This window comes from Lissotriton vulgaris, chromosome 3_2, assembly GCF_964263255.1.
Source record: "Lissotriton vulgaris chromosome 3_2, aLisVul1.2, whole genome shotgun sequence".
Taxonomy (NCBI): domain Eukaryota; kingdom Metazoa; phylum Chordata; class Amphibia; order Caudata; family Salamandridae; genus Lissotriton; species Lissotriton vulgaris.
Genome location: NC_141690.1, coordinates 188,434,363 through 188,458,782, shown reverse-complemented (window position 1 = coordinate 188,458,782; position 24,420 = coordinate 188,434,363). Strand labels below are relative to the sequence as shown.

Below are 24,420 nucleotides of genomic sequence, written 5' to 3'. Positions count from 1 at the left end.
CTAAACTTCCTCACGGATAAGGCGTCGCAGGGCCTAGCCTATCGGTCGGTCAACAATTTCAGATCAGCCATCTCAGCGGGTCATGTTCAGCTGGATGGGAGACCAATTGGTATGCACCCTGTCGTGTGCAAGTTGTTGAAGGGTATTAGGGTTGAGAATCCCCCTAAACCTAAGTACTCTGGTTTGTGGGATGTTAAGCAAGTTTTAGACCTGTTGGACAAATGGCCGGCTAACAAGGACCTTTCCAGAAAACAGCTTTCAGCCAAGCTGGCCATGTTGCTTTGCCTGTCAGCATGTAGGAGATCGTCGGACGTGCGAGCACTGGACTTAACAGGTAGAGTATTTACTCCGGAAGGAGTTTCTTTTCAGATTTTTAGGCGTACTAAAACATTGTCTACACATGTATCTTATAATGCTTTTCAGGAAAATGAAAAATTATGTGTCGTGCAATGTTTACGGACTTATGAGGAATGTACTGCGGCAGTTCGGCCTCAGGGCTGTTCTCAGCTTTTGATAGCCTTACAAAAGCCGTTCAAAGCTGTGGCTGCGGCCACCATTGCCAGATGGCTTCGTTTTGTGATGGAAGAAGCTGGCATTGACATCACCAGGTTTGGTGCGCACTCTGTCAGGGGTGCTATGGCGTCCAAATCGTTCATGTTGGGATCCAACATTCATGATATTATGCAAAGTGCAGATTGGTCGTCGGAATCGACCTTCAAAACGTATTATTATAAGCCGGTGGGGGATATTACCTCTGTTGTTTTCAATAAGCGTTAAACATGCATAATCAGAAGCCTCCGGTCCTGACATAGAATCACAAATTTGCTAGCATTCGCGACAAGAATTTGCAATTCTATTAAGGACACGGAGGCGAGGATTATCCCACCCGGCATTGTATATGACATTATAAAATGCTTGCCCACCCAGATGGTTACGGTGGTTACGGTCTCTTATCCTTTCTTTTCAGGTTCTGATAAAAAAGGTGACTGAGCCTCGAGGAATGACGAGATGGTTCGCCTGAGTTTGGTTTCTTCTTCCCGTTGGAAGACTTCTGGAGTTACAAAGTTCGGTTGGAGCTGTTCGCCGCAAGAAAGAGGAAGATGGCGGCAGGCTAAGGCCTCTTATGGACTATAGGGGCGTGGTTATGTGTAAAGCATGATGGGATATGCAGTTTAACGTTTTATTGGAATGAAAAGCAAGCATTTTCATTGGCTGCTGTGAGCTTCTAGTAAAGATTGAGAAGCATAATCCTCGCCTCCGTGTCCTTAATAGAATTGCAAATTCTTGTCGCGAATGCTAGCAAATTTGTGATTGTTCTCTCAACGCAAGCCTTGCCTCACTATTCACACTCAAAGGCCTCTGGGAATGCAGACTTTAAACTCTGGGTGGCTGCAAGCTGGTAATCAGCATGCGCAGCAGGCACCCGCTTAAGGGTTCACGGCGCTTTGTAGCTGCCGGTGTTCTATAATCCGCTGCTCCCATGATTGAGCGCCCCCCCTGTCATTGTGCGCATGCGCACCAATGGTGCGCATGCGCACATTAATTTTTATGACGTTTCAATACCCCGCCCATCAGGGACTGCACCCCCGGTTTGTGCGCACATGCGCATGCGCACATTAAGGTTTGTGCGCACATGCGCATGCGCACATTCATTTTCTACGTTGCCAGGAGGTGGACGCTCCTCCGTGAATGCGGCAGCCTAGGTAAGGATGGTCTCCCCTCCAGGCCTTGTACTTATGCGGCCCGTTTCCCTAGGCAGTGCCGCGGCCTCTCGTGGGTGGCAGATCCAACAGGCTCGCAGGTCGCGCTCCGTGGGAAGACGCCACAGTGGCGTCACTAGGGTGGTGCGGGGGTGCCTCTCGTGGGTGGCAGATCCGACAGGCTCGCAGGTCGCGCTCCGTGGGAAGACGCCACAGTGGCGTCACTAGGGTGGTGCGGGGGTGCGGAGCTAGTTACTTAGATGTCCTACATTTATTTATGCATTTTTACATAGCGCGGACTTTACCCGGAGGCGTCAGAGCGCTTCACATTGGGAACAGAAATGAAACATAATGAGAAACATTACAGAAGAGCAGATTACTAAAACATACGTTACTTACATAAGGTAATAGTGACAATTGTGAGCAACCAAAAATACATGAGGTAGTAAAGGTAATAATGACAATTGTGAGCAAACAAAATACTTGAGGTAGTAAAAATTGTGAGCAACCAAAAATACATGAGGTAGTAAAGGTAATAGTGACAATTGTGAGCAAACAAAATACTTGAGGTAGTAAAAATTGTGAGCAACCAAAAATACATGAGGTAGTCAAAAGTGCACAAGAGGAAAAGTGACAAGTGGGCAGTTATAAGAGAAAACAGAGTATAATTTGAGGTATAATACTGCAATAAGTGCTAGGCACAAGAACAGGCGTTACGTAGGCAAGGTGGCACTTGTGCAAGTATCAAAGGTAAAAACATGTGAGAGGTAGCAACCGTGGGTTACAAGGGCAAAGTGTTGTGTGCATGTTACAAAAGGGCACCGAACACAAGTACATGGAGAATACTGCAAAAAGGCAGACACTCCCACCACAGGAAAACACTGGGAAGGCACTCCCATGGTCATGGAAAGTAAAAAATATCAGTAGTGGGAAGTCTTCCTCCGAATAGCAAGAGGACGTGAATTACTTTTGGAGGTGTCTCTGGAGGAGGAGAACTTTGAGGTCCCTTTTGAAGGCCTGGGAGGAGGCGGTGGTCCGGAGCTCAGGCGGAAACGAGTTCCAGATTCTCACTGCGTTGCCTGAAAAGGATTGGGCCATTGTTCTTTCCTTCTTGAAAGTGGGAGGTTCAAGCAGTAGATTCTCGGCATTGCGTGAAGGTCTACAGCCTCCAGAGAGTTTCAGTTTATTCACCAGGTAGCGGGGAGAGGAGGAGTGCAAGGCTTTGTGGGTGATACAAGCGGTCTTGTAGATAGCTCTAGCCTCGAAGGGAAGCCAGCGGAGGGTGGATAACAACGGTGTGATGTGATCGCTTCTTTTGGCCCCATAGATGAAACGAGCTGCTGAATGGAAGACAGACTTAAGTGGGGACAGGTGAGATTTGGGGAGGCCAGTAACAAGAGAATTGCAGTAGTCTAGTCTGGAGAGGACCAGCGATTGCACCAGGGTTATAAGGTCCTGCTCCGGGAAGAAGCGACGGATTCCCCAAAGAAGGCGCAGTTGGTAGCGAGCAGATTTTGCAATAGAATTGATGTGGGGAGTTAGATTGAGTTTTTTGTCTAGAATGACACCAAGAGATTTTGCGCTGTCGACAATGATGGGTTTGTTGTTTAGTAGATTCATCTGATCCATCCATGATTGAACCGGGGGAGGAGAGAGTGAGGAGGAGAAGAGGAGGAATTCAGTTTTGGAGGGATTCAGAATTAATTGATGAGATGACATCCAGTTTTGAATGGAGTCAAGAGTAGATTTTAGGATGGAGAGATCATGAGTGGAGGCAACCTTGAGGTAGAGTTGAGTGTCATCTGCATAGAGATGATAGTGAATCCCGGATTTGCTTAGGAGGTTTCCCAGTGGTTCTAAGTAGAGATTGAACAGTGTGGGTGCAAGTATAGAGCCTTGGGGAACACCTTGACCCACCGCCACAGGAGACGAAAGACTGTTCGCTATTTTGATCATTTGAGATCTGTCAGAGAGGAAGGATGCAAACCATTTAAGCACAGTGCCCTCCATGCCCATTCTCTGTTGAAGAATATTGAGGAGGGTGTTGTGATTAACAGTGTCGAAGGCTGCGGAGAGGTCAAGGAGAATTAGCAGACAGGACCCCCCTGAGTCGAGTATCCTCAGCGCATCATCAACCACTTGCAGTAGGGCTGTTTCAGTGCTGCAGTTTTGGATGAAGCCGGACTGACAATTGTCAAGAAGATCATTGTCCTTGATATGACGAGAGAGTTGTTTGGCTACACATCTTTCCGCTATCTTTGCAAGAAAGGGAAGGTTAGTGATGGGGCGGTAGTTATTGAGGTCATTCGCATCAGCAGTGGGCTTTTTCAGCAGAGGGGTGACCTGCCCAGTTTTGAAGGGGACAGGAAGGGAGCCTTGCCAGAGGGAGAGGTTGATCAGAGTGGTCCAACAGGGGAGGGAATGGGCATAGAAGTCAAAGGCAATGGCACTGGGGATAGGGTCAAGCGAGTGGTTGGAGGGCTTTGTTTCGCGTATGCATTTGAGAAGGGCATCTTCAGATATGGGGTCAAAGCTCTGCCAAATGGCTAAGGATTTGCGCTCCTCTGGAGGTGTAGGATGAGCAACCTGATCCACAAGTGATTTCACCTTTCCATCGAAGAAAGTAGCGAAATCCGCTGCTCTCTTTGTAGAATCCTCCACCTTGGAGGTTGGGGGAGAGCAGCTCGGAGTCTTGATGAGATCGAATAGTTTTTTGGGTCTATTTTTGGCGGAATCAAGGAGGGTTTTGAAGTGCGTCGCTTTCTCAAGGAAGATGTGCTTGTGGTATTTGGATCTTGCTGTGCGAAGCAAGGCTAAATTGTCAGTGGAAGGCAATTGCCTCCATTGCTTCTCCAGTTATCTTAGCTGCTTCCTTTCCTCATAAAGGGATTTGTTGAACCAAGGTGCTGAGGGAGTGGGCCTTATCCTTTTGCTTTTGAGTGGAGCGACGTTATTAATTTCAGCTTCAAGAACTGTGAGGCATTGGGAGGTGAGATCGTCAACAGCTATGTTCGGGTCTAGCCTTGGAAGTGAAAGCAAAGCTGATTCACAGAGGGGACCGACATCAATGTTTTTGGCATCACAGAACCAGGAGATGGCCCTCTTGGGTTGGCCAAGAGTTATAGAGTGTGAAAGTTGAAGAGAGAATGGGATGAGGTGGTGGTCAGACCAATCTACATGAATAGGGGTAGTAGTAGAAAGCATGCCTGCTTTAGAAATAACAAGGTCCAGGATTGCGCCCTTAGAGTGGGTTGGTTCAGTGCAGTGTTGGATAAGATCATTTGCCGAGAGGAAGGTGGCCAGTGAGTTCGCAGAGGAGTCTTGTGGTGCGCCCCAGTGGAGATTGAAGTCACCCACGATGGTCTGATTGTCACTTTGAGAGTATTGGTCGCTGATGAAGTCTTTGAGATCTTCTATAAACGAAGAGCTACTGCTACAAGGCGGGCGGTAAATGATATGGAATCTGAGCGGTGAACGGTGTTGCAATTGAAGCTCAAGAGAAAGGCACCTGCTCTCTGACTCATCACAGCGCGGTCACGCGCCCTCCAGGGAGTGGACTGAGGTCGCGGAGACCGTGCGTGCGCCGCAGTGGTGAAACACAATACCTACGACGACATCAGACAGAGGCCACCACCTTCTTCTCTGTGATATCGCGTCGCAATTCGCCTTCGAATTTGGGATGCCAGGGACGACTGTGAGACCAGAGAGAAATAATATTTACATCAGATAGATGCCAAGTTTCAGAATGCTTATGTGTGAATTTTTTTTAATTTCAGTGTAATTATGAGTGACACGATTCGGCCACTCTTTCTCGCGAGCAAATTCAAGCAATGAAGACCAGGGTATTAGGGTCCACACTCTGCTCCTCAGTCAATCATAAGTCTCTTTGCTCGGTCGGTTGCAAGGCCGTCCATTTTAGTACCTTGCGAGAACCACTGAGCCTGTCGCCATTTCTTACATCCCTCCCTGATATAAACACTCCCCGATAATGCTCCACTCAGCCCTTGGTCCATCTACCAGGCCCAGAGGGCTGCCCAGGTCATGCCCAGGTCACTGTCCATCTGTCCCTGCATATACTTGGATTAAGGAGTCTGCTGTCCACATGGGTAAAGATTTGCGTATTAAAAAGGCAAGTCTCATCTGATGTGGTTAATGAGCATTTGCTCTGTTTTTTAAAGGAGGCATTTGATCCCACCTCTACTGCTCTCAACTTATAATACCTAGGAATTGGGGAGACATTCAAGAAAATAGTAGCGATGCAAGTGGGATTGGGGAGGGACACACGCATAACCACCCGTGGTACCCTGTTACTGCTCTCGTGTCCATGAGGATTTATACTGCTCAGATGCTGTCCCACCTTAACAGATGTATACTCTTCAATGGTGGTACTGCGAGAACATGCCCCTGCCCATTAAATTGCACACTCGTCAATAGCAGTAGTACCAGATGTTCTCCCACTAGCAGGCTGCATACTCTTCGATAGTACTATTGCCCAGACATTCTCGCTCCCAGGAGGATACATACTCCTCAACGGTGGTACTGCTCTGATGCTCTCCTGCCCATGACAAAGCAAGCATACTCCGATTTGAAAGGATAAATGCTGGATTTAGATCTCCGGACGGTGAGAGCCTAACTTAATGGCGGCCATTCACCAGTGTACCACCTAGCGCCTAAGAACTTAAAACCTGAAATTCTTAACGAGGCATAGCTCTCTCAGTGATTCCTATCATAATGTCGGTCTGATGTTTCCACTGCATCTAGTGCATATTTTAAGCAGGTATTGGCGATGCTCTTGCAGGGCCGGACTGGGAACCAGAACCGGCCCTGGCAAAGTGTGTTAAGAATACAAAACTATTGAGTGTTCTTAACTTCTTTATTCCGACCAACACGTTTGCTCCTAACATGGAGCGAAGCGGCAGTCAGCTCGGCGATCAGCTGGTAACTGTCATATGTGACAGTTATCAGCTGGTGACCTCACTGCTAAACGGTGTCCTCGCAGGGACACTGGGAAGCACGTCTAGTAAGGTGTCCTAGGAGGGACACAAGTATTATAAACACAACACATCCCCCTCCTTTGGGGGTGATGGGAACAGTAGAAACAGATAGAGAACATAAGGTTCCACTATCCACAAATGTAGTCCTTAAGTTTAGCTGGCGGTCCTAACAGTCTGCCGGTCCTGCTAATGTCCACCGGTCTCGCCCCGTCATGGGTTGGAACGACAGGTAGTCTGCGCCTTGCGCCTGCAGGTCTGGATGAAGGAACAGAACGGTCCGCTCGCTGGGTGTTTTCATGTGTACCTTAATCGCTCCCGTCCCCAGGGGTGGCAGGAAATTCAATGTCGGATTCGGTGTCAGAAAAATAAAGTCCTCCCTTACTCTATCGCCCTCCTTCCCTATCTTATCTATCGCCCTCACTCTATCTATCGCCCTCCCTCTATTTATCGCCCTGTTCTCTTCTCTTCTCACGTGCTGATCTGCTGCTCTCTTCCACCCCACCTCCTTCTTTAACTCCCTGTTCTTTTACTGTGCTGATCTGCTGTTCTTTCACCCCGCCTCCTTCTCTAACTCCCTGTTCTCTCACACACAACCACACCACACACAACCAAACCACACGCACAACCAGACCCAACCACACACATGTTTATAAGCATTTTATCTTCTTTATTTCTCAACTCACTAATGCAAATGAAAACCTGTACAGCAGTGTCCTTGCTGCAGTTTTCATAATTGTACCCAAGAAGTATCTACACCTACCAGAATGGCAACAACTGCTGCTTAGCCTACGAATTCCTTGACCACCCAACATTGGTTCTTGGATTATGCCTGCCATTATTATAAAACTGTTAACACATTTTTGGACACCATGTAACTTGCCTTATCTGCATACTCTCTGCTAATTTTATGTTATCAATTTGCAGGATTATGGCGGTATTCAGAGACCTGGAATTGTTGTCGACTACCAGAAAAGTCTGGTATTTGGTGGGCCTGCTGGAAGGTGGATGAAAAGAAAGATGATGCAATCGCTTAATAAACCCATTGGAGGGGCGTTTGTTGGCAAAAAACCTAAATTGAGAAAACCTGGATCAAATGGCAATGCGGTCAAAGAAGGTATGTTTCTAGATAGACAGCTTCTGTTTTTTAGGTTTCGCCTGGCGATCCGCTGCATAGCAGTGTTCGCGCAGGCGAAAACTTTTGTTTAGCAGTATGGGTGCTTTGTCCCGCCTGCTCTTCCATTGGCTAGCTCCATAAATGGAGGCTAGCCATTGAAAGGGACATCTGTCTGTTATTGCCCTCCAATCTATCTCTCGCACTCCCTCAATCTATCTCTCGCACTCCCTCAATCTATCTCTCGCATTCCCTCAATCTATCTCTCGCACTCCCTCCCTCTATCTATCGCCCTCCCTCTATCTATCGCCCTCCCTCTATCTATCGCCCTCCCTCTATCGCCCTCCCTCTATCTATCGCCCTCCCTCTATCTATCGCCCTCCCTCTATCTATCGCCCTCTATCTATCTATCGCCCTCCCTCTCTCTATCTATCGCCCTCCCTCTATCTATCGCACTCCGTCTATCTATCGCACTCCCTCCCTCTATCTATCGCCTTCCCTCCCTCTATCTATCGCCCTCCCTCTATCTATCTATCGCCCTCCCTCTATCTATCGCCTTCCCTCCCTCTATCGCCTTCCCTCCCTCTATCTCTCGCACTCCCTCCGTCTATCTCTCGCACTCCCTCCCTCAATCTCTCGCACTCCCTCCCTCAATCTCTCGCACTCCCTCCCTCCCTCTATCTATCGCACTCCCTCAATCTATCTATCGCACTCCCTCCCTCAACCTATCTATCGCACTCCCTCCCTCTATCTATCGCCTTCCCTCCCTCTATCTATCGCCCTCCCTCTATCTATCTAACGCCCTCCCTCTATCTATCGCACTCCGTCTATCTCTCGCACTCCCTCCCTCAATCTCTCGCACTCCCTCCCTCCCTCTATCTATCGCACTCCCTCAATCTATCTATCGCACTCCCTCCCTCAACCTATCTATCGCACTCCCTCCCTCTATCGCCTTCCCTCCCTCTATCTATCGCCCTCCCTCTATCTATCTAACGCCCTCCCTCTATCTATCGCACTCCGTCTATCTCTCGCACTCCCTCCCTCAATCTCTCGCACTCCCTCCCTCCCTCTATCTATCGCACTCCCTCAATCTATCTATCGCACTCCCTCCCTCAATCTATCTATCGCACTCCCTCCCTCTATCTATCGCCTTCCCTCCCTCTATCTATCGCCCTCCCTCTCTCTATCTATCGCCCTCCCTCTATCTATCGCACTCCGTCTATCTATCGCACTCCCTCCCTCTATCTATCGCCTTCCCTCCCTCTATCTATCGCCCTCCCTCTATCTATCTATCGCCCTCCCTCTATCTATCGCCTTCCCTCCCTCTATCTCTCGCACTCCCTCCGTCTATCTCTCGCACTCCCTCCGTCTATCTCTCGCACTCCCTCCCTCAATCTCTCGCACTCCCTCCCTCAATCTCTCGCACTCCCTCCCTCCCTCTATCTATCGCACTCCCTCAATCTATCTATCGCACTCCCTCCCTCAATCTATCTATCGCACTCCCTCCCTCTATCTATCGCCTTCCCTCCCTCTATCTATCGCCCTCCCTCTATCTATCTATCGCCCTCCCTCTATCGCCTTCCCTCCCTCTATCTCTCGCACTCCCTCCCTCTATCTCTCGCACTCCCTCCCTCAATCTCTCGCACTCCCTCCCTCAATCTCTCGCACTCCCTCCCTCAATCTCTCGCACTCCCTCCCTCAATCTCTCGCACTCCCTCCCTCAATCTCTCGCACTCCCTCCCTCAATCTCTCGCACTCCCTCCCTCAATCTCTCGCACTCCCTCCCTCAATCTCTCGCACTCCCTCCCTCAATCTCTCGCACTCCCTCCCTCAATCTCTCGCACTCCCTCCCTCCCTCTATCTATCGCACTCCCTCTATCTATCGCACTCCCTCTATCTATCGCACTCCCTCTATCTATCGCACTCCCTCCCTCTATCTATCGCCCTCCCTCTATCTATCGCCCTCCCTCTATCTATCGCCTTCCCTCCCTCTATCTATCGCCCTCCCTCTATCTATCGCCTTCCCTCCCTCTATCTCTCGCACTCCCTCCCTCTATCTCTCGCACTCCCTCCCTCTATCTCTCGCACTCCCTCTCTCTATCGCCCTCCCTCTCTCTATCTATCGCCCTCCCTCTCTCTATCTATCGCCCTCCCTCTCTCTATCTATCGCCCTCCCTCCCTCTATCTATCGCACTCCCTCTATCTATCGCACTCCGTCTATCTATCGCACTCCCTCCCTCTCTCTATCGCCTTCCCTCCCTCTATCTATCGCTTTCCCTCCCTCTATCTATCGCCCTCCCTCTATCTATCGCCTTCCCTCCCTCTATCTATCGCCCTCCCTCTATCTATCGCCTTCCCTCCCTCTATCTCTCGCACTCCCTCCCTCTATCTCTCGCACTCCCTCCCTCAATCTCTCGCACTCCCTCTCTCTATCGCCCTCCCTCTCTCTATCTATCGCCCTCCCTCTCTCTATCTATCGCCCTCCCTCTCTCTATCGCCCTCCCTCCCTCTATCTATCGCACTCCCTCTATCTATCGCACTCCGTCTATCTATCGCACTCCCTCCCTCTCTCTATCGCCTTCCCTCCCTCTATCTATCGCTTTCCCTCCCTCTATCTATCGCCCTCCCTCTATCTATCGCCTTCCCTCCCTCTATCTCTCGCCTTCCCTCCCTCTATCTCTCGCACTCCCTCCCTCTATCTCTCGCACTCCCTCCCTCTATCTCTCGCACTCCCTCCCTCTATCTCTCGCACTCCCTCCCTCAATCTCTCGCACTCCCTCTCTCTATCGCCCTCCCTCTCTCTATCTATCGCCCTCCCTCTCTCTATCTATCGCCCTCCCTCTCTCTATCGCCCTCCCTCCCTCTATCTATCGCACTCCCTCTATCTATCGCACTCCGTCTATCTATCGCACTCCCTCCCTCTCTCTATCGCCTTCCCTCCCTCTATCTATCGCTTTCCCTCCCTCTATCTATCGCCCTCCCTCTATCTATCGCCTTCCCTCCCTCTATCTCTCGCCTTCCCTCCCTCTATCTCTCGCACTCCCTCCCTCTATCTCTCGCACTCCCTCCCTCTATCTCTCGCACTCCCTCCCTCTATCTCTCGCACTCCCTCCCTCTATCTCTCGCACTCCCTCCCTCTATCTCTCGCACTCCCTCCCTCAATCTCTCGCACTCCCTCCCTCAATCTCTCGCACTCCCTCCCTCTATCTATCTATCGCCCTCCCTCTATCTATCGCCCTCCCTCTATCTATCGCCCTCCCTCTATCTATCGCCTTCCCTCCCTCTATCTATCGCCTTCCCTCCCTCTATCTCTCGCACTCCCTCCCTCAATCTCTCGCACTCCCTCTCTCTATCTATCGCCCTCCCTCTCTCTATCTATCGCCCTCCCTCTCTCTATCTATCGCCCTCCCTCTCTCTATCTATCGCCCTCCCTCTCTCTATCTATCGCCCTCCCTCTCTCTATCTATCGCCCTCCCTCTCTCTATCTATCGCCCTCCCTCTCTCTATCTATCGCCCTCCCTCTCTCTATCTATCGCCCTCCCTCTCTCTATCTATCGCCCTCCCTCTCTCTATCTATCGCCCTCCCTCTCTCTATCTATCGCCCTCCCTCTCTATCTATCACCCTCCCTCTATCTATCTATCTGTCTATCTATTGCCCTCCCTTACTCTATTGCCCTCCCTTACTCTATTGCCCTCCCTTACTCTATTGCCCTCCCTTACTCTATTGCCCTCCCTTACTCTATTGCCCTCCCTTACTCTATTGCCCTCCCTTACTCTATTGCCCTCCCTTACTCTATCGCCCCTCCCTTACTCTATCGCCCCTCCCTTACTCTATCGCCCCTCCCTTACTCTATCGCCCCTCCCTTACTCTATCGCCCCTCCCTTACTCTATCGCCCCTCCCTTACTCTATCGCCCCTCCCTTACTCTATCGCCCCTCCCTTACTCTATCTATCGCCCCTCCCTTACTCTATCTATCGCCCTCCCTCCCTCTATCTATCGCCCTCCCTCCCTCTATCTATCGCCCTCCCTCTATTTATCGCCCTGTTCTCTTCTCACGTGCTGATCTGCTGCTCTCTTCCACCCTGCCTCCTTCTCTAACTCCCTGTTCTCTTGTCTTCTCACGTGCTGAACTGCTGCTCTCTTCCACCCCGCCTCCTCCTCTAACTCCCTGTTCTCTTGTCTTCTCACATGCTGATCTGCTGCTCTCTTCCACCCTACCTCCTCCTCTAACTCCCTGTTCTCTTGTCTTCTCACGTGCTGATCTGCTGCTCTCTTCCACCCTACCTCCTTCTTTAACTCCCTGTTCTTTTACTGTGCTGATCTGCTGTTCTTTCACCCCGCCTTCTTCTCTAACTCCCTGTTCTCTCACACACAACCACACCACACACAACCAAACCACACGCGCTACCAGACCCAACCACACACATATTTATAAGCATTTTATCTTCTTTATTTCTCAACTCACTAATGCAAATGAAAACCTGTACAGCAGTGTCCTTACTGCAGTTTTCATAATTGTAGCCAAGAAGTATCTACACCTACCAGAATGGCAACAACTGCTGCTTAGCCTACGAATTCCTTGACCACCCAACATTGGTTCTTGGATTATGCCTGCCATTATTATAAAATTGTTAACACATTTTTGCACACCATGTAACTTGCCTTATCTGCATACTCTCTGCTAATTTTATGTTATCAATTTGCAGGATTATGGCGGTATTTGGTGGGCCTGCTGGAAGATGGATGAAAAGAAAGATGATGCAATCGCTTAATAAACCTGTTGGAGGGGCGTTTGTCGGCAAAAAACCTAAATTGAGAAAACCTGGATCAAATGGCAATGCGGTCAAAAAAAGGTATGTTTCTAGATAGACAGCTTCTGGTTTTTAGGTTTCGCCTGGCGATCTGCTGCGCAGCAGCGATCGCGCAGGGGAAACCTTTTGTTTAGCAGTATGGGTGCTTTGTCCCGCCTGCTCTTCCATTGGCTAGCTCCATAAATGGAGGCTAGCCATTGGAAGGGACATCTGTCTGTTATTGCCCTCCTTCTATCTATCGCCCTCCTATCTATCTATCGCCCTCCCTCCCTCTATCTATCGCCCTACCTCTATCTATCTCTAGAGATTGGCTCGTAAGGGAGAATGCGGTTCCAAGTCTAGCCGGTGCCATTCAGCCGCCACTGTGTGGCTGGCACCAGAGGGTAGGTCCGACGACAGGGTATGTGTGGTCCGGTTAAACAGTTTTCGTTTAGCTGGCACCGATGGGTGAGGCGCACAGCCTGGGATGATGACGGGCTGGGTAGACTGGGTGTGTGCGCTGCTACCAGAGGGCGAAGTTCGAAGATTATGTCGCTGGCGGGCAGAGATGGGGTCTGATGGCCAGGGTGCAGCTGGCATACGTCTGTGGCTTTCACTCGATTATTGTGCACCCCCTGCCTGCCATGCTCTTCTGCGCTCTTCTCCCTGGCAGGCTACGGCAGCCAGGGCAATGCCTCATTGTCTTTTGGGAGTGGTTGGCAGGTTGGCGCTCTCTTGTAAACGCCAGGCGCGCCGCCCAGCGGCTGCTCTCTGAACTGCCTCCTGTTGAGTTCAGACGGAACCAGCCTTTCCCTTTTCTGCCTGAACCTGGTGCCCAGAGCAGGCGCCCGTGGCCCGCCCGCATCCATCCCCCCCGAGGCCTGGGCCGAGGCTGCGCCGGTGGAGCCGCATTCCAGAGGAGCCAGACCCGGCTGAGTGGGCCTCCAGAGACCCGGGGACCCGCCGTGCTGTAGCAGATAACTGTGTCGGGGAGGAAGCTGTGACCGTCCGAGGCACTGGTGAGTCCCGATCGCGCAGTTGTTGGGGACTGACTGCTGTGATCCTGGGCACCGCGGTGAAAGAAGACCGCCCCTGCTCCGACCGGGACTCCAGAAGGGGCGCCGCGCTAAACGTGAGTCTGCACCCGGAGCTGTGGTAAGCGATCCGGGAACCGGGGACTTCGCTGGGAGACAGGGACACCATTGGTGAGCGGCACATGAGGGATAGGGCAGAAGCAATGCGGAGCTGAGGAGGGGCGAAGTCCGGCCTGAACCCGCCCGCAAAGCCATTACTCCTGACATATCGGCTGCCGACCGTTGTTGTGAACTGTGTGCCGGTTGAACGCTGCTGCTCCCTGCTGCCCGGGTCCCCGAGTCTCCATTGCACTACTGGCCCTGCAGCCTAATTAGTCGGCACACTACCGCACTGCCTCACTACTTGAACTCCGGTGCCCGCCATTTTGTGCCTTGGTGCTGTCTTGCCTTTCACGCTGCAGCTACACAGCAAAACTGGGCAGTCTCGCCATTTGAGCTCTACACTTGGCCGGAGACTTGAACTGCACAGCTGCACCTTCGCCCCCCTTCGAGTCTCGAGGGGACGCCTGGTTTCCCTTGGGCGCGCAGGTATTGCGTCTGAACTGAGTAAATGGTGGTAAGTCGCTGAGGCGCCCTTGGGCGTCAAACTGAGGCTGCTGGCTCCATGCTCTCTTTGTGGCTGTGGTTAACTGACGTGTTTCGTGGACCCTGGGATGGGAGTTCCGCTGGTCACCAGGAGGTCAAACATTTGTTAGTAGCCACCCCGTGCATACGGGGGTGTACGCTGGGCGCACCACGCCTCATGGGGTGCTTCCCACTATCGCTGATGTTGGGGGTTTCGCACGCCCTGCGTGCTTTCTTTTGGGTTCTTTCACGACCTGATTGGGGGGTTGATGAGGGTGGTGGGTGGTGGGGGGGGGGTTTTTGACGTTACAAGTTCTAGTTATTATCTGGTGCAATGTACGGCTAATTTGGACTACCTGTTTGCGCATTGTGTTGATTGTCATGATGTGTGGGCGACCTTCCTGCTATGGGGGGTGGGGGCGATCGGAGATAAAACAGTCTCTTCTACACCTGCTCGATGGGAGGGATTAAACTTTGGACTTGGAACATTAGAGGCCTAGGAGATTACAAGAAAGCTCGTTTAATGCATGGCATATTGTCAAGGCATAATGTAGACATTTGCTTCCTACAGGAGACTCATCTTAACTCGACCCCCTCGCCCAGGTTGAAGAATTCCAGATGGGCTCATGTTTACTCTGCTATCTATTCAAATTATGCGAGGGGTGTTGCTGTACTCATACGCAGGGGGTTAATTGGCGGGAACATTCTCGCGTGCTTGATGTGGAGGGGAGATATGTCTTATTACACGGTTCCTTGCAGGGGCGGCCTATTGTACTAGCTGCAGTGTATGGTCCAAATGTGGACGACCCAGATTTCTTCAGAGGGGTTTGGGCGGAAATTACATTACTGGACTGTGGGTCAGTTGTGTTGGGAGGTGATTTCAATATTGTACTGCATGATGAAATGGACCGTAGAGGCGTAAGCAGGCCGACACATATTAGAGCGCGACAGGCAGTCTTAGATGTGATGAAGGAGGGTATGCTTTCTGATGTGTGGAGAGCCAGGCACCCAGATGCCAAAGTGGGTACTTGCTACACTTGCCACAAGGCTACCTGGTCCAGATTAGACTTCTGGCTGGTGTCTCCGGAGGTTGCAACGTGGGTGACAAAGGTTGATATACTGGCCAGGTCGCTGTCAGATCACGCCCCATGCGGATTGGAGCTGCGACCCCCAAACGCTATTTACAGGCCATTCACATGGCGCCTCCCACCACACGCGCTCACGGACCCAGTATTTGTAGAAGAAATTAGAGACGACATAGTCCATTATTTTGCCGAAAATACTGGATCAGTCTCATCTGAGGCCATAGAATGGGACGCCTTTAAGGCTGTGATCAGAGGTCAGTGCATAGCACGGAAGGCGGGAGTCCTGCGTGCCATAAGGGACACGTTAGCTAAGCTGGAGGGGGAACTGAGAGACCTAGACGCTGCCTTTAGTGCTGACCCATCATTGGAGATAGCTGGGGCTCTGAAAACCAAGCTGCTAGCTTTTAATGAGGAAGTGGAGAGGGAAGTACGGTTCCTGGGAAAATGGGCAGAAGCACGCAGATATGGGGAGATATGGGGAGGGGGACAGGCCGAGCAGAACACTAGCTAGGTTGATAACTCCTTGCACACAATCCAATTACATCCACACCATATATGACAAGGCCGGGAACCTCGCGATGGGCCAAGAGGCAGTACTAGGCGCCTTCGCGGATTTCTATGCCTCCCTCTACACCTCCAGGCAGCCCACGATACCGCCCACTTTGCAAGCCTTTTTGGATTCCATAGCTCTCGTATGGTTTAACAATAACCACCGACAATACATGGACCTCACTGTCACGGTCCAGGACATAGCCCAGGTGATAAAAAGCATGCCGGCCAACAAAGCCCCTGGCCCAGATGGCCTGACAACAGCCTTCTATAAAACCTATGTGGATGAGTTGGCGCCGAAACTGCATACAGTGTTTGTTGAGGCCCTCGAATTGAATTCCCTACCAGACTCCATGCGGGAAGCCCTAATAATTACACTCCTTAAACCTGATAAAGACGAGCTACACCTAGATTCCTATAGGCCCCTTTCTCTGATAAACGTCGATGCTAAAATCTACGCTAAGGTAATTGCGGATCGATTGCAGCCTATGCTGCCTATGATTGCACTCCCTGATCAGTCGGGGTTTATCCCGGGCCGCGCAACATCACATAACCTCAGAACCATTTTTTCTGTTCTCCACTACTTGCATCCATCTGTACAGGCGGCGGTGGTGTTCCTTGACGCCACCAAGGCATTTGACTCCTTAGAGTGGCCTTATCTGTTTAAAGTTTTGGAACGGATGGGCTTTAGCCAAAACTTCATGACCTTGATTAAACTACTGTACACGGAACCTAGAGCTAGGGTGAGTGTCAACGGTCTCGTGTCTAAGCCCTTCCGAGTCTCCAGGGGGACAAGGCAGGGATGCCCTCTGTCACCCCTCCTCTTTGCCATTGCAATGGAGCCGCTTGTGGCTCGGATAAGACAACACCACACTGCAAGGGGCATCGGATTTAGCTCTCGGAGCTTACTAATCTCGTTATACGCGGATGATGTCACCCTATACATCATCAATCCCAAGGACAACATGAATCCACTACTTCGGGAATTCGTGAGATTTGAGGGCCTAGCAGGAGTGTCCATTAACTGGTCTAAATCGGTTGCCTTCCCCTTGACGGACGAGACTAATCGCCCGGCTCCGGACTACCCTTTGAGGTGGGAGACGGACGCTGTTAAGTATTTGGGAGTCTGGGTCAGTCGGGATGTGCAGGAGTTGTGGACACTAAATTTCGGGAGGGCGGTAGACTGGCTGGAGGGGAAAATTGAGGTCTGGAACAAACTGCCCCTTTCCCTAGTCGCAAGGATAGCCTTAGCAAAAATGGTGGTTCTCCCCAAATTCTTATATTTGTTTGTGAACGTACCGCTACCAATGACAGCACACTTTCACGCTCGTGTTCGCTCACTATTGCTGAAATTGGTGTGGGCTGGTGGGCAAGCGAGAGTCTCCTGGGACCCACTCACACTACCGCTCCGACAAGGAGGTCTCGGTGCTCCTGATCTGAGGCTTTACTCCCTCTGCGCCCAAGCGCAATTTCTGCACTTCTGGGCCTTCCCTACTCCCTATCAACCGCATGTGGCGGTTGAACTGGCCGTGGTCGCCCCTTTGCCGCTGCGAGTGGCTCTATACGGTAAGGTCTCCTGCCCGTCGCGAGAAGTGGATACCGTGGAGATGATCCGCTGGGCTTGGCGTGAACTGCAGAAGAGAGCGGGTCTCTCTTTGCTTTATGCTCCGGCCATCCCCCTTCGGGGTAACCCGATGCTGCCTTGTCTCACCGCCAGGGGAGACGTCCTCACGATCCGGGGAAAAGGGCTGCACACATTCGCTGATTTATATCCGGATGGTACCTTCGTCGAGATGGACACGAACGAGGATGTCCTGCCAGAATCTTTCGCGGACACGCTACTGTACCATTCCCTCCGTGAATCCTGCAAAAAGATAGGACCCCACTTCCCAGAGGAGCCATGCACACTAGACGCCCTCCAGAATCTGCTTTCACGGCCTTCCCCCAAAAAGCTGGTATCGAGACTATATAACTGCATGCAGGAGCAGGCACCGATCACTGAGGCCATGGCCAAACAGGCATGGGCCGTGGATCTGACTGATCAGCTAACGGATGACATCTGGGAGTACTGCTGTAAGCAACTCACGGCACTGTCTCCGAACTATCGACTGCGGCTCATACATTTCAAGTTCCTACACCGCTATTACCGCACGCCGACATTGTTACACCGAATGGGCATCCGCGCAGATGCCTCCTGCTGGAAATGCGGAGGGGAAGATGCGTCCTTTCTCCACGTGGCGTGGAGCTGCCCCAAACTGGATTCATACTGGTCGGAGGTTTTTACAGCCATAAATCAAATTACGCATAGGAATGATACACCAACTCCTCTCCTGGGTTTGCTAGGTTATGTTAAAGACACTGAACCCTGCGACAGGAAGCTACATGCCCTACTCCTTCTCTATGCCAAACGACAGATTGCGCTACATTGGGGTAGGAGGGCTCTCCCCTCATTCACGGGGTGGATTAGAGATGTAACATATGGCCATACACAACTGACACACTACTGGGAGACTATGCCCACCGCTTCCAGACCTATTGATATCTGGGACCCGTTCATACAGTGGGCTAGAGAACGTGAGGGCTCGGACACCCTGGGGAGATCACCGGATTCAGGTGTTTCAGATGATATGGGCTGACTGTGTTCATTACGTGATTGAATGCTTGTTGCTTGTCAGCCCTGAGGTAGTGCGGACCTGCCCTGTATTGTCACACGCACTAGCCATGCAACCCCATTGGCCCTGCATATGCCGCTGACCCTATCCCCTCAGACCCTCCTGCGGCCCCAGACCTCGGCGAATAGCCCCACTTATCCTCCTCCTCTCCCCCCCCCCCTCCCCCCCTTCCTCCCTCCCCCCCCCCCCTTTTTTTTATTCTCTCGCCTACATGTGGAGGAGGTGGCAATCGCCACACCATCACCCTTATCGCGACTCGCCTTTACTCATGACACTCCAGCACAGGTCCGCGCAGCCCTAAGGACGGATGATATGTTGCATAGCAATTCTATGTACTTGCACCGCAGTTTGCTGTTTTAGTTTTTTTGACTGTTGGGGGGGTATGTTGGGAGAAAACAGTGCTGCTGGACGTATCCTTCCTACTGGCCGCCGCGGCGGGTTATTGACCGCTGTTCGCTCCAAGGCGACCTGGTTGCTTCCTGATACATCTGCATGTCTGCGACACTGAGAGAAAAGTAAGATCACTTATGCGCAGGTGTTGTACTGCTCACGACCACGTTACTACTGTTTTATATATATCACTGGGAGTGCCAGCTCCGGCTGGACGATAGCCCTCGGACTGTTTTACTGACCCTTGTGCATTGTATACCTGATAGCGGCCTGCCTCCGGGTTGTTGGCGTGACGCAGTGTACATCATTTGTCTCTTTAATACAGAATAAATGTCTTACACCAAAAAAAAAAAAAAAAAAAAAAAAAAACGTTTTACAACCCACTGAAAATGCCAAAGGTTCCAGGGACGTTAGTTTCATTTTTACCCACACAACCATAGAAAATTTAGCACTTATAATTTTAATAGGTTTTTTAAAAAAAGCAATTGCCCATGAGGGGGTCCCCCCATGTGTCCTATAGGTTCAGGATACCTGTATCCTGACTCGTGTTTTCACACTGTCAAACCCCCAATCTTCCAGGGTATTGGTGAGCTGCCAGTAGATTCAGAGCTATCCGTTGGAGATGTCTGCTTTAAATATAAATGTAATCCAGCAAATTCTTTATTGGTATTTCTAGTAAGTATATTTCTGTTGCAGTCTTGTATTCCACCAGAAATATGGCCATTCTGCAGTTCTACTTAAAAGCGAATTTCACACCACACATGGGTAACCCTTCAGCCACAGGCATAAAAGCATCAACAGCTTACGTTCTCTTTCAATAAAACTTCTCAATCTGCCCAATCTACCTTCTCTTTAGGAATGCTGGAAATCTCACTGGATGGAAAGCAATTTCCTTCAGGTGAACGCTGCAAAAACTGAGGTTCTGCTCTTTGGAGATGCCCCCTCCTCTGGTCACCTTCCTGGTGGCCCCCAGAACTAGGCACACCCCGACCCCGGCAACCACAGTCAAAAACCTCTGTGTTCACCTTCAACAGTCCCTAAACATGAAGAAACACGTTACTCACACAGTCTAATCCTGCTTCCACACCCATGGCTTACTAAGGAAAGATTTTACTTATCTCCCCGACACAACAAGGAAAACCCTAACACAGGCCCTGATACCAAGCAAGCTGGACTATTGCAACGCCCTATTGATCGCAGCAAATGAGTCCTCCTTAAACCAATTGCAAATGATACTGAACACAACCGCCTGCACGGTTCTGAATGCTCCCCCCAGATCAGCTTCCTCTCCCCTCCCTCATCAGCTACACTGGCTGCCAATACGACAGCGCGTGAAATTCTAGATCTGCTGTCTCACACACAAAGCTATCTGGGGCAATGGCCCTCCCGATGTAGTAGAGAAACTTCGCCGCTATTACCCGGCTCGGACTCTGCGCGCCAGCTCCCAATCGCTCCTCAAAAGCCCCAACATAATAAAGGCTAGACCCGGAGGCAAGTCCTTCTCGCACCCTTCATCTGGAATCAACTACAGCTGGCCCTAAGACAGTGTTTGGACCATCTTAAATTCAGAAGACTCCTGAAAACTGCCCTGACAGAGTGAGGGAGTGAGAGTGGGAAAGGGAGGGAAAGGAGGGAAAAGGAGTGACAGAGTGAGGGAGTGACAGGGGGAAAGGGAGACAGTGAGAGGGAAAGGAAGGGAGGGAAAGGGAGTGAGTGAGGGAAAGGGAGACCGAGTGAGGGAGTGAGAGAGGGAAAGGGACAGTGAGGGAGTGAGAGGGAAAGGGGGGAGGGAGTGAGAGAGGGAAAGGGAGACAGGGGGAGGAAGACAGAGGGAGGGGAACAGAGTATGGGAGAGGTAGGGAGAGTGAGGGAGGGAGACAAAGAGAGAGCAAGAGATGTGTGTATCCCGGGTCTGGTGGCTCAGTGGACGAAGGTGTCCGCTGCAGGGACCAGTGATCAACCTCATGGTCAGTTGTGTATTTTTTTGTTGCTCTAGCCCTGCCACCTCCCCCACTGACCCCGCCCCCACTGGTGCGGCCCTCGGACACAAACCACAGTGTAAATTTGGCCCCTGAGAGAACGTTTGTGAGTACCCATGACCTATGCTGTGCTTCCAAGCGCTGAGATACCCCCCTGGGGGTGATTCAAGAGCTATACAAATTAAATAAAATCATTAATTAAATCAAACAGGTACACATGCTGCAAACTGATAAGTTAATGACCATCAACAATTAGCTTGCAGCCTGTAATGCTGTGGATGCACTTCCACCCTTCCTGCCTCCAGGGCTCACACTGCATATTGAATGTTCAGATCTGTTTACTCCTTCCTCAGCTTTGCAAATAACACTTCTTCCGTACTGAGTTTCACCCAAAAAAAATTGTAGTTTCGCAGGAAATTAATTTCTTGGAAATGTGATGCCCACCCTCAATATTCCAGTCACCGCCCCCTCTGTACAAGGACTCCTCAGAGCTCATGGGCGTTCATAGACATGGCATGGATTTTTCCATCCTATGGCCTGTCTGGACATACTCTAAAATTTAGAAGTCCTGCATATGTTCTCCCCGTTGTAAGATGCCTTTTCTAATAATACATTCTTTCTGCTTTTTTGTGATCTGAAATCTGAGTTCTTTACTTGCACTGTACACAAGACTTTTGCTGTTACTTTTGTACTAGTTAGTGTGCATTTGTTCTGCATAATTTTGCTAAAGATGGTTTAAAACTTGTGTTTACTTTTAGGGTGAGAATCCCTTTGAAATCGTTGAACAAACAGGAGAATCGGTAGTTGAGGAAACAACTGATGCGAATGATGAAGACAATGAGCAAAACGAAAAGGACATTGATGGTGAAAACGATGAAAATGAGGAGCAGATAATGTGGAGGCAGAAAGTGCAGATGCGGATGATGCTGCTGACCCAAATGATTACTCTGGGGACTTAACCACCACTGATGAAAACTAGTTGAGAAACTGCCCTGAAAGACCAAACACTTTAGCACACTGCATTGGTGGACTTAAAGAACAATTTTCCGCAAAGTTGAGCAGTTCGTTCACCCTGCATGCATTCCACTTCTGTTTTAATTGCCTATGGGCAAACCGGTTTTATGTTTTGTTTTTTTAGTATATTACGCACAGCAAATGCTTCAGTATTCTTCCAGTGTAAATTGATTTGTTCATGGTTATGTTTTGAGTAATTTTGAGCAGTTGGAGTTCTAAACATTCCAATGTGAATTTTTCCAGTTTTTAGCGCCCAATGTAGTGTTGTATATAATTCAAGCTGTTGTAGCAAAGAAACCCTGATTATGTCTTGCAGTAATAAAGGCTTACAACAAGATTATACACTTATTTTGCACCTCTCCTATGTGGTACTGTCTACCTCAAAGAAGGGGTACACTCAAGGTGGTGTTTTATGCCCGGAGGTAGCGCCCCAGGGGGGAGCACTCGCCTGTTTAATGCTGATCAAAGGCTCTTTGCTGAGGTGTGAGATTGGAGAGGGTGCCGAGGGTATTCTGGGTGACGAGGTGTCACTGTAAGGCCTGGTAGCCTCTACATAATCAGCAGAGATGAGGATGGAAAGAAACATCCGCTCTGCATTTGGGGGCCTTGTGACACCAGCTGGGTGATTCACCCACCGAGGTGTTCCTTTCTTGCTTTAAAGCGTTCGATTTGTTTTGTGTTTTTTCTGCACTTTTATTTAGCGCGAACTCTATCGGAAGGTATTGCAGCGCTTTAAATAAACACTAGTTACATCACACAAGGTCACTTTTTAAACAAGAAAAACAAGCATTTTCGGAAATTATGTAGAATATTCCATTTGTGGAGTGCTGCAGTCGGGGCCGGAGCTGAATTTTAATCAGGGGGGGACTGCAGTGATGGACTGCAGTGTGTCTGCTGTTATACCAATGGCATAAATCACGCCGAGCCAGACTCTGCACCCACAGGCACCAGCTCCCGACTGTCAGGGTGGTCGGGAAGCAGCAGGAAAGGTCAGAGGTGCCAGGGAGAGGGGGCTGGACACACAGGAACGGAGGAACCAAGGAAGCAAGAAAGAGCGGGGAAGACGAGGGAGGAAAGGAGAGGAGGAAGAAAATAATATGATAAGGAAGAAGGAAGAGGGGCGAAGACAGGGATAAACGGAGGAGGGGGTTATGAGCACTGTTCCCAAGAAGCTGCGCGGGTGAGCGCGCGCGCAGAGAAGTCACCCTGAGCGCGCAGGTTGCTGAATTTACCGCGCACTCCAGCAACACCGTTAGCGGCGCCGCTTTTAAAATGCGAGCGGCGCGAAAAAGTGCCATTTCCTCGTTGCGGGAGTTTGAAAAAAAAAAAAGCAGTCTCAAACACAGCGTGTGCTTTAGCACACGCTGTGTTTGACACTCACCATTCCTCTGCATTCCTTTTCTAACACTGCACAGCTGCGTGCTGATTGTGAACCTTTTGTATTAATGTTAATTGTAGGCCCCCCCCCCCGTGCGCTGCAATTAACACAAATACAAATGCAAAGGACCTACAATCAGCCCCGCAGCTGTGCCTTGTAAGAATCGTCATTGTGCACTACTGAGGGGCTGTTTGTGATCCTTTTTGTTGCGTTGCCTTCCTCCAGCTCTCCTGTCCTGTAAGGGAGAGGAACGATCATCAAGACCATTAGTATAGACGAAAACACAGACGACTGAATGTAACTCACACGGACAGTAAAAATTAACAAGATTTTTGAAAAAGTTATTGCTGGAGAAACACCTGGGCCTTCAAAAATATTTTTGAAATGGTAAAACGTGCTGACCCACATTGATCCATGTTTTACAGGATAGTGTGCGTAATAAAATGCGAATGACAAACATAACAGGCCATTGTGAAGAGAGCAGGTTGAAAGTCCTTATAAAAATAGTATATATATATATATATATATATATATATATCATTTTAGTAAAAATGGAAAGGCCTCGGTTAACAACCGAACTAAAACCAGGGACAGACACCAGGGAGCAGGGACAGACACCAGACACAGGAACAGACACCAGGGAGCAGGGACAGACACCAGGGACAGGGACAGACACCAGGGAGCAGGGACAGACACCGGGGAGCAGGAACAGACATCAGGGAGCAGGGACAGACACCAGTGAGCAGGGACGGACACCAGGGACGGACACCAGGGAGCAGGGACAGACATCAGGGAGCAGGAACAGACATCAGGGAGCAGGGACAGACACCAGGGAGCAGGGACAGACACCGGGGAGCAGGAACAGACATCAGGGAGCAGGGACAGACACCAGTGAGCAGGGACGGACACCAGGGACGGACACCAGGGAGCAGGGACAGAAATCAGGGAGCAGGAACAGACATCAGGGAGCAGGGACAGACACCGGGAAGCAGGGACAGACACCGGGAAGCAGGGACAGACACCGGGAAGCAGGGACAGACACCGGGGAGTAGGGACAGACACCAGGGACGGACACCAGGGAGCAGGGACAGACACCAGG

General features: G+C 50.5%; 1 protein-coding gene and 1 long non-coding RNA gene across 4 annotated transcripts in view; one reads left to right on the top strand and one right to left on the bottom strand.

The window, feature by feature from the left end:
* ZFYVE28 (zinc finger FYVE-type containing 28) overlaps window positions 1–24,420 on the bottom strand; it is an 826,377-nt gene that overhangs the window by 725,777 nt on the left and 76,180 nt on the right. The gene's annotated exons all lie outside the window — the stretch shown is intronic.
* LOC147725503 (uncharacterized) lies at window positions 1,660–21,779 on the top strand. The gene is made up of 3 exons (XR_015309782.1): window positions 1,660–1,703; window positions 7,619–7,808; window positions 21,688–21,779. It is a non-coding gene; the product is annotated as an uncharacterized LOC147725503 (long non-coding RNA).